We start from the raw sequence: 7219 nt of genomic DNA, 5'->3' as shown, positions 1-7219 counted from the left end.
TCTCATCAGTCTGCAGGCATGCTGGCTTGCAAAGCATCTCCACTGTGCGGAAAAGCTGAGCTGGCCTATTGTTTGCTGCTGTGATCTCATTTGACAGGAACTGTGCCTTCTTACGAGTGATTGTCGATTGATATTCTTCGTTATGCTTTATTAGTTTTATTTTGTCATCCACTAGGTTAGTCTTCCTCCATCGTCTTTCCAGTCTACGCCCCCTTTTCTTGAGCTCACTAACACTGTTGTCGAACCATGGAGCTTGATGTTGTGGTTTACGAGGTCTTAAATGCACAGGGGCGATAACATCAATTGCAGCCATAACATCCCTATTATAATAACGGACTAGGGAACAGGGATCTTCACAGGCACCCAGTATAGCAGAGAGATCCAGATTTGCTGCAAGAGCCTGGGGAGTCATACCCCTCCTTGGACGATACCTGGTCAACTCCACGGGCAGAGATCTTATTTGAGGGGTTGCAACTGAGAACCAGAGGGAGTAGTGGTCTGACCAGATGACTGGGTTTATTTTTAGGTCAGTGACTTCTAATCCAATCTGAAAGACAAGGTCGAGAGTGTGACCACTTTTATGTGTGGCAGAGGGAACGACCTGTGTGAAGCCCAGACCATTCATTGTGCACAGGAGGTCTTGGCCAAGGCGTGAGAGCTCATCATCCACCCATGCATTGAAATCCCCGAGGATGAGCCATCTTTGATGTTCCAGAACCAGGCCAGCAACAGTGTCTGCAATTTCTTGTAGAAATATCTTTCCATCTCCAGGTGGCCGGTAAATGAGAAGTACTCTGAAACCTAATCCTGTCGAACTCCGGGCAGCAATGCACTCGAATGAGCGAGTAGTTTCAATAGGGTGGACCCTAAGTTTAAGTTCTTTTTTGAAGCAGATAGCCACCCCGCCACCCCTGCGGTCCAGTCTTGGGTTGTGGATGACAGAGTAGTTTGTTGGTACTGCAGCCTCCAATATAGGTGCTGCATTTTCATCTAGCCAGGTCTCTGTAATACAGGCTAGATCTGCAGATTCAATAAGGTCAGCAATTGTTGCAGTCTTGTTTCTTATAGATCTGGCTTTACAAAGGACTGACCTGATTGGGCATACCAGAGGGCCTTCAGTTTTCTTTATGTTAAGTGCAGGAGCTCTGGGTATGGGGGTCACAAAGTGAGAGTTGACAGTTCTGTCCTTCCAAACACAGGGCCGTCTTTTGGGTATCACTTCTATTTGATTGTTCTTTGAGTATGAGGGTGAGCAGGTGGGCAAAGGACTTAGATGGTTACCGGGGGAAATACATTTCCGGCCTGCTCGCTTCCCACGAATGCGCCAGTGTTTTCTTTTTAAAATACCAAGGGATTGGAGAATAGAAGCCTGTGATGGTGTGATAGGAACTGCAGAACGTGGTGGGCGGAGTGAAAGAATGAAGCTGGAGCAATACGTATACATTTGGTCATCAATGACAGATTACTATAAGATTGAGCTGCATATGATGATGAGAGAGGGAGAGAAAGCAGTGTTTTTTGTTTTTTTCCTTTTTGTGTTTTGTTTTCCCCCAATTCAGTATGTGATCCAAAATTATAATGGCATATGAACAAAGTTATTGCTATAACCTATTGGGTGCTATAACCTATTGGGTGTGTTTGAAGCAAGTAATAAATAAAATAACTGCTGATTTAGTCAATTATCCTAGGATAGGCAGTCTTTTGGAAGGTGTTAGAAGCCAATTCCTACTGTGTAGGTGTGAAAAGTCTCAGTGTGAGAGGCCTTTGAAGTAGATTTTTTTTTTTTTTTTTTGTGGGGGTAGTAGTGATAACGTGTCCTGGGAATGAATCCTGATTTTAAACAGTGAGCCTTCAGCAATTCAGAGCCTGAATATACTGATATTAGTAGATTAATGCAATAAGTCAGTTATTTGTTGCTCAGAGAACAGAGGTGGATGATGTCTAAGTGAGGGGCTGGATGTAGCCAAAGATAGGTTGTAATCCACAGTACCTTATCTGGGTAATGTCCAATGCAGAGTACAGCAGCTGCTAAACTGAAGGATTTCTCAGTGGAGATATGCAGAGGATTCAGTCCAGGATTCAATCCAGTGTGTATCTCAGCGCAGGAATGCAATCCGTTGGTTTTGATGAAATGTCCGCGTAGAGTAGTACAAGTTAAAGGTAAGTCCATGGATATTTATGATGATTCATAGGTCAGTTGTGGTGAATTTAAGCTGTTTTATGGAGATGATCAGGAGCATACAAAAGGTGAGGCAGCCATCTTGGGCGCCAGTCAAATAAAAAAAAAAAAATATATATATATCGTATACAGAGGCAGCACTTGGGAGACTGAAGTACTAGTGCAAAAAAACTGTGCAATTTAATTCATCAAGTCAACGTTTCGGGGTTCAGGGACCCCTGACAACGCACAAGTACAATACACAAGGTGGAAAGCTGCTCAATCAGATTGTAATGTCACTCAGGTGCTAAAAGGGGAGGGGTAATTCTGTGTAGGAAAAAAAAACTGTGTTCCCTAATGCACACCGAGTGAATAATATTACTATATAATAATGGTCAGATAATACGGAGATCTTAGTTGCGTATATCTGCAGATATAGGGTTAAGCCCCCAGGCCGATCGACAAGGCTTCTCCGTCACTGGGGGTCCCTAATACTAGGTATGGGCCTGGGGTGCAGGACCCCACAATGTCGGCACAGGTCGGCCACCCCAGGTCAGCACACAGGTGAAAATTAATAGGGGTTAATAAGAAGCACAGAAGTGCTATGTGAGTGGTGTGATTAAAATAATATATACAAAGTGATAGGAAAAATAATAAGTGTTAATAAAGTGTTAGGGTGTGCTGACCTGCAGCAGCCCACCCATACCGACACAGGGGCCACTGCACCCCACACCCACCCCATAAATAATTACATATATATATCTGGGTTAAATTCCCAGTGTAAGGCCACATGGTAATGGCACCTACAGCATCTGAGAGCCAGCTTACCTGGGGATACCCCTGGCTTCCCCTATGGCACTACTAGAGTCAGCAATCCCTCCTAATGCTGACCCATTTGTGCCTCTCTATATACAATACACAAGGTGGAAAGCTGCTCAATCAGATTGTAATGTCACTCAGGTGCTAAAAGGGGAGGGGTAATTCTGTGTAGGAAAAAAAACTGTGTTCCCTAATGCACACCGAGTGAATAATATTACTATATAATAATGGTCAGATAATACGGAGATCTTAGTTGCGTATATCTGCAGATATAGGGTTAAGCCCCCAGGCCGATCGACAAGGCTTCTCCGTCACTGGGGGTCCCTAATACTAGGTATGGGCCTGGGGTGCAGGACCCCACAATGTCGGCACAGGTCGGCCACCCCAGGTCAGCACACAGGTGAAAATTAATAGGGGTTAATAAGAAGCACAGAAGTGCTATGTGAGTGGTGTGATTAAAATAATATATACAAAGTGATAGGAAAAATAATAAGTGTTAATAAAGTGTTAGGGTGTGCTGACCTGCAGCAGCCCACCCATACCGACACAGGGGCCACTGCACCCCACACCCACCCCATAAATAATTACATATATATATCTGGGTTAAATTCCCAGTGTAAGGCCACATGGTAATGGCACCTACAGCATCTGAGAGCCAGCTTACCTGGGGATACCCCTGGCTTCCCCTATGGCACTACTAGAGTCAGCAATCCCTCCTAATGCTGACCCATTTGTGCCTCTCTATATACAATACACAAGGTGGAAAGCTGCTCAATCAGATTGTAATGTCACTCAGGTGCTAAAAGGGGAGGGGTAATTCTGTGTAGGAAAAAAAAACTGTGTTCCCTAATGCACACCGAGTGAATAATATTACTATATAATAATGGTCAGATAATACGGAGATCTTAGTTGCGTATATCTGCAGATATAGGGTTAAGCCCCCAGGCCGATCGACAAGGCTTCTCCGTCACTGGGGGTCCCTAATACTAGGTATGGGCCTGGGGTTCAGGACCCCACAATGTCGGCACAGGTCGGCCACCCCAGGTCAGCACACAGGTGAAAATTAATAGGGGTTAATAAGAAGCACAGAAGTGCTATGTGAGTGGTGTGATTAAAATAATATATACAAAGTGATAGGAAAAATAATAAGTGTTAATAAAGTGTTAGGGTGTGCTGACCTGCAGCAGCCCACCCATACCGACACAGGGGCCACTGCACCCCACACCCACCCCATAAATAATTACATATATATATCTGGGTTAAATTCCCAGTGTAAGGCCACATGGTAATGGCACCTACAGCATCTGAGAGCCAGCTTACCTGGGGATACCCCTGGCTTCCCCTATGGCACTACTAGAGTCAGCAATCCCTCCTAATGCTGACCCATTTGTGCCTCTCTATATACAATACACAAGGTGGAAAGCTGCTCAATCAGATTGTAATGTCACTCAGGTGCTAAAAGGGGAGGGGTAATTCTGTGTAGGAAAAAAAACTGTGCTCCCTAATGCACACCGAGTGAATAATATTACTATATAATAATGGTCAGATAATACGGAGATCTTAGTTGCGTATATCTGCAGATATAGGGTTAAGCCCCCAGGCCGATCGACAAGGCTTCTCCGTCACTGGGGGTCCCTAATACTAGGTATGGGCCTGGGGTGCAGGACCCCACAATGTCGGCACAGGTCGGCCACCCCAGGTCAGCACACAGGTGAAAATTAATAGGGGTTAATAAGAAGCACAGAAGTGCTATGTGAGTGGTGTGATTAAAATAATATATACAAAGTGATAGGAAAAATAATAAGTGTTAATAAAGTGTTAGGGTGTGCTGACCTGCAGCAGCCCACCCATACCGACACAGGGGCCACTGCACCCCACACCCACCCCATAAATAATTACATATATATATCTGGGTTAAATTTCCAGTGTAAGGCCACATGGTAATGGCACCTACAGCATCTGAGAGCCAGCTTACCTGGGGATACCCCTGGCTTCCCCTATGGCACTACTAGAGTCAGCAATCCCTCCTAATGCTGACCCATTTGTGCCTCTCTATATACAATACACAAGGTGGAAAGCTGCTCAATCAGATTGTAATGTCACTCAGGTGCTAAAAGGGGAGGGGTAATTCTGTGTAGGAAAAAAAACTGTGTTCCCTAATGCACACCGAGTGAATAATATTACTATATAATAATGGTCAGATAATACGGAGATCTTAGTTGCGTATATCTGCAGATATAGGGTTAAGCCCCCAGGCCGATCGACAAGGCTTCTCCGTCACTGGGGGTCCCTAATACTAGGTATGGGCCTGGGGTGCAGGACCCCACAATGTCGGCACAGGTCGGCCACCCCAGGTCAGCACACAGGTGAAAATTAATAGGGGTTAATAAGAAGCACAGAAGTGCTATGTGAGTGGTGTGATTAAAATAATATATACAAAGTGATAGGAAAAATAATAAGTGTTAATAAAGTGTTAGGGTGTGCTGACCTGCAGCAGCCCACCCATACCGACACAGGGGCCACTGCACCCCACACCCACCCCATAAATAATTACATATATATATCTGGGTTAAATTCCCAGTGTAAGGCCACATGGTAATGGCACCTACAGCATCTGAGAGCCAGCTTACCTGGGGATACCCCTGGCTTCCCCTATGGCACTACTAGAGTCAGCAATCCCTCCTAATGCTGACCCATTTGTGCCTCTCTATATACAATACACAAGGTGGAAAGCTGCTCAATCAGATTGTAATGTCACTCAGGTGCTAAAAGGGGAGGGGTAATTCTGTGTAGGAAAAAAAACTGTGTTCCCTAATGCACACCGAGTGAATAATATTACTATATAATAATGGTCAGATAATACGGAGATCTTAGTTGCGTATATCTGCAGATATAGGGTTAAGCCCCCAGGCCGATCGACAAGGCTTCTCCGTCACTGGGGGTCCCTAATACTAGGTATGGGCCTGGGGTGCAGGACCCCACAATGTCGGCACAGGTCGGCCACCCCAGGTCAGCACACAGGTGAAAATTAATAGGGGTTAATAAGAAGCACAGAAGTGCTATGTGAGTGGTGTGATTAAAATAATATATACAAAGTGATAGGAAAAATAATAAGTGTTAATAAAGTGTTAGGGTGTGCTGACCTGCAGCAGCCCACCCATACCGACACAGGGGCCACTGCACCCCACACCCACCCCATAAATAATTACATATATATATCTGGGTTAAATTCCCAGTGTAAGGCCACATGGTAATGGCACCTACAGCATCTGAGAGCCAGCTTACCTGGGGATACCCCTGGCTTCCCCTATGGCACTACTAGAGTCAGCAATCCCTCCTAATGCTGACCCATTTGTGCCTCTCTATATACAATACACAAGGTGGAAAGCTGCTCAATCAGATTGTAATGTCACTCAGGTGCTAAAAGGGGAGGGGTAATTCTGTGTAGGAAAAAAAACTGTGTTCCCTAATGCACACCGAGTGAATAATATTACTATATAATAATGGTCAGATAATACGGAGATCTTAGTTGCGTATATCTGCAGATATAGGGTTAAGCCCCCAGGCCGATCGACAAGGCTTCTCCGTCACTGGGGGTCCCTAATATTAGGTATGGGCCTGGGGTGCAGGACCCCACAATGTCGGCACAGGTCGGCCACCCCAGGTCAGCACACAGGTGAAAATTAATAGGGGTTAATAAGAAGCACAGAAGTGCTATGTGAGTGGTGTGATTAAAATAATATATACAAAGTGATAGGAAAAATAATAAGTGTTAATAAAGTGTTAGGGTGTGCTGACCTGCAGCAGCCCACCCATACCGACACAGGGGCCACTGCACCCCACACCCACCCCATAAATAATTACATATATATATCTGGGTTAAATTTCCAGTGTAAGGCCACATGGTAATGGCACCTACAGCATCTGAGAGCCAGCTTACCTGGGGATACCCCTGGCTTCCCCTATGGCACTACTAGAGTCAGCAATCCCTCCTAATGCTGACCCATTTGTGCCTCTCTATATACAATACACAAGGTGGAAAGCTGCTCAATCAGATTGTAATGTCACTCAGGTGCTAAAAGGGGAGGGGTAATTCTGTGTAGGAAAAAAAACTGTGTTCCCTAATGCACACCGAGTGAATAATATTACTATATAATAATGGTCAGATAATACGGAGATCTTAGTTGCGTATATCTGCAGATATAGGGTTAAGCCCCCAGGCCGATCGACAAGGCTTCTCCG

The sequence above is a fragment of the Pseudophryne corroboree genome, chromosome 2, assembly GCF_028390025.1.
Source record: "Pseudophryne corroboree isolate aPseCor3 chromosome 2, aPseCor3.hap2, whole genome shotgun sequence".
Classification (NCBI taxonomy): Eukaryota; Metazoa; Chordata; class Amphibia; order Anura; family Myobatrachidae; genus Pseudophryne; species Pseudophryne corroboree.
This window is presented reverse-complemented; position numbering follows the sequence as displayed.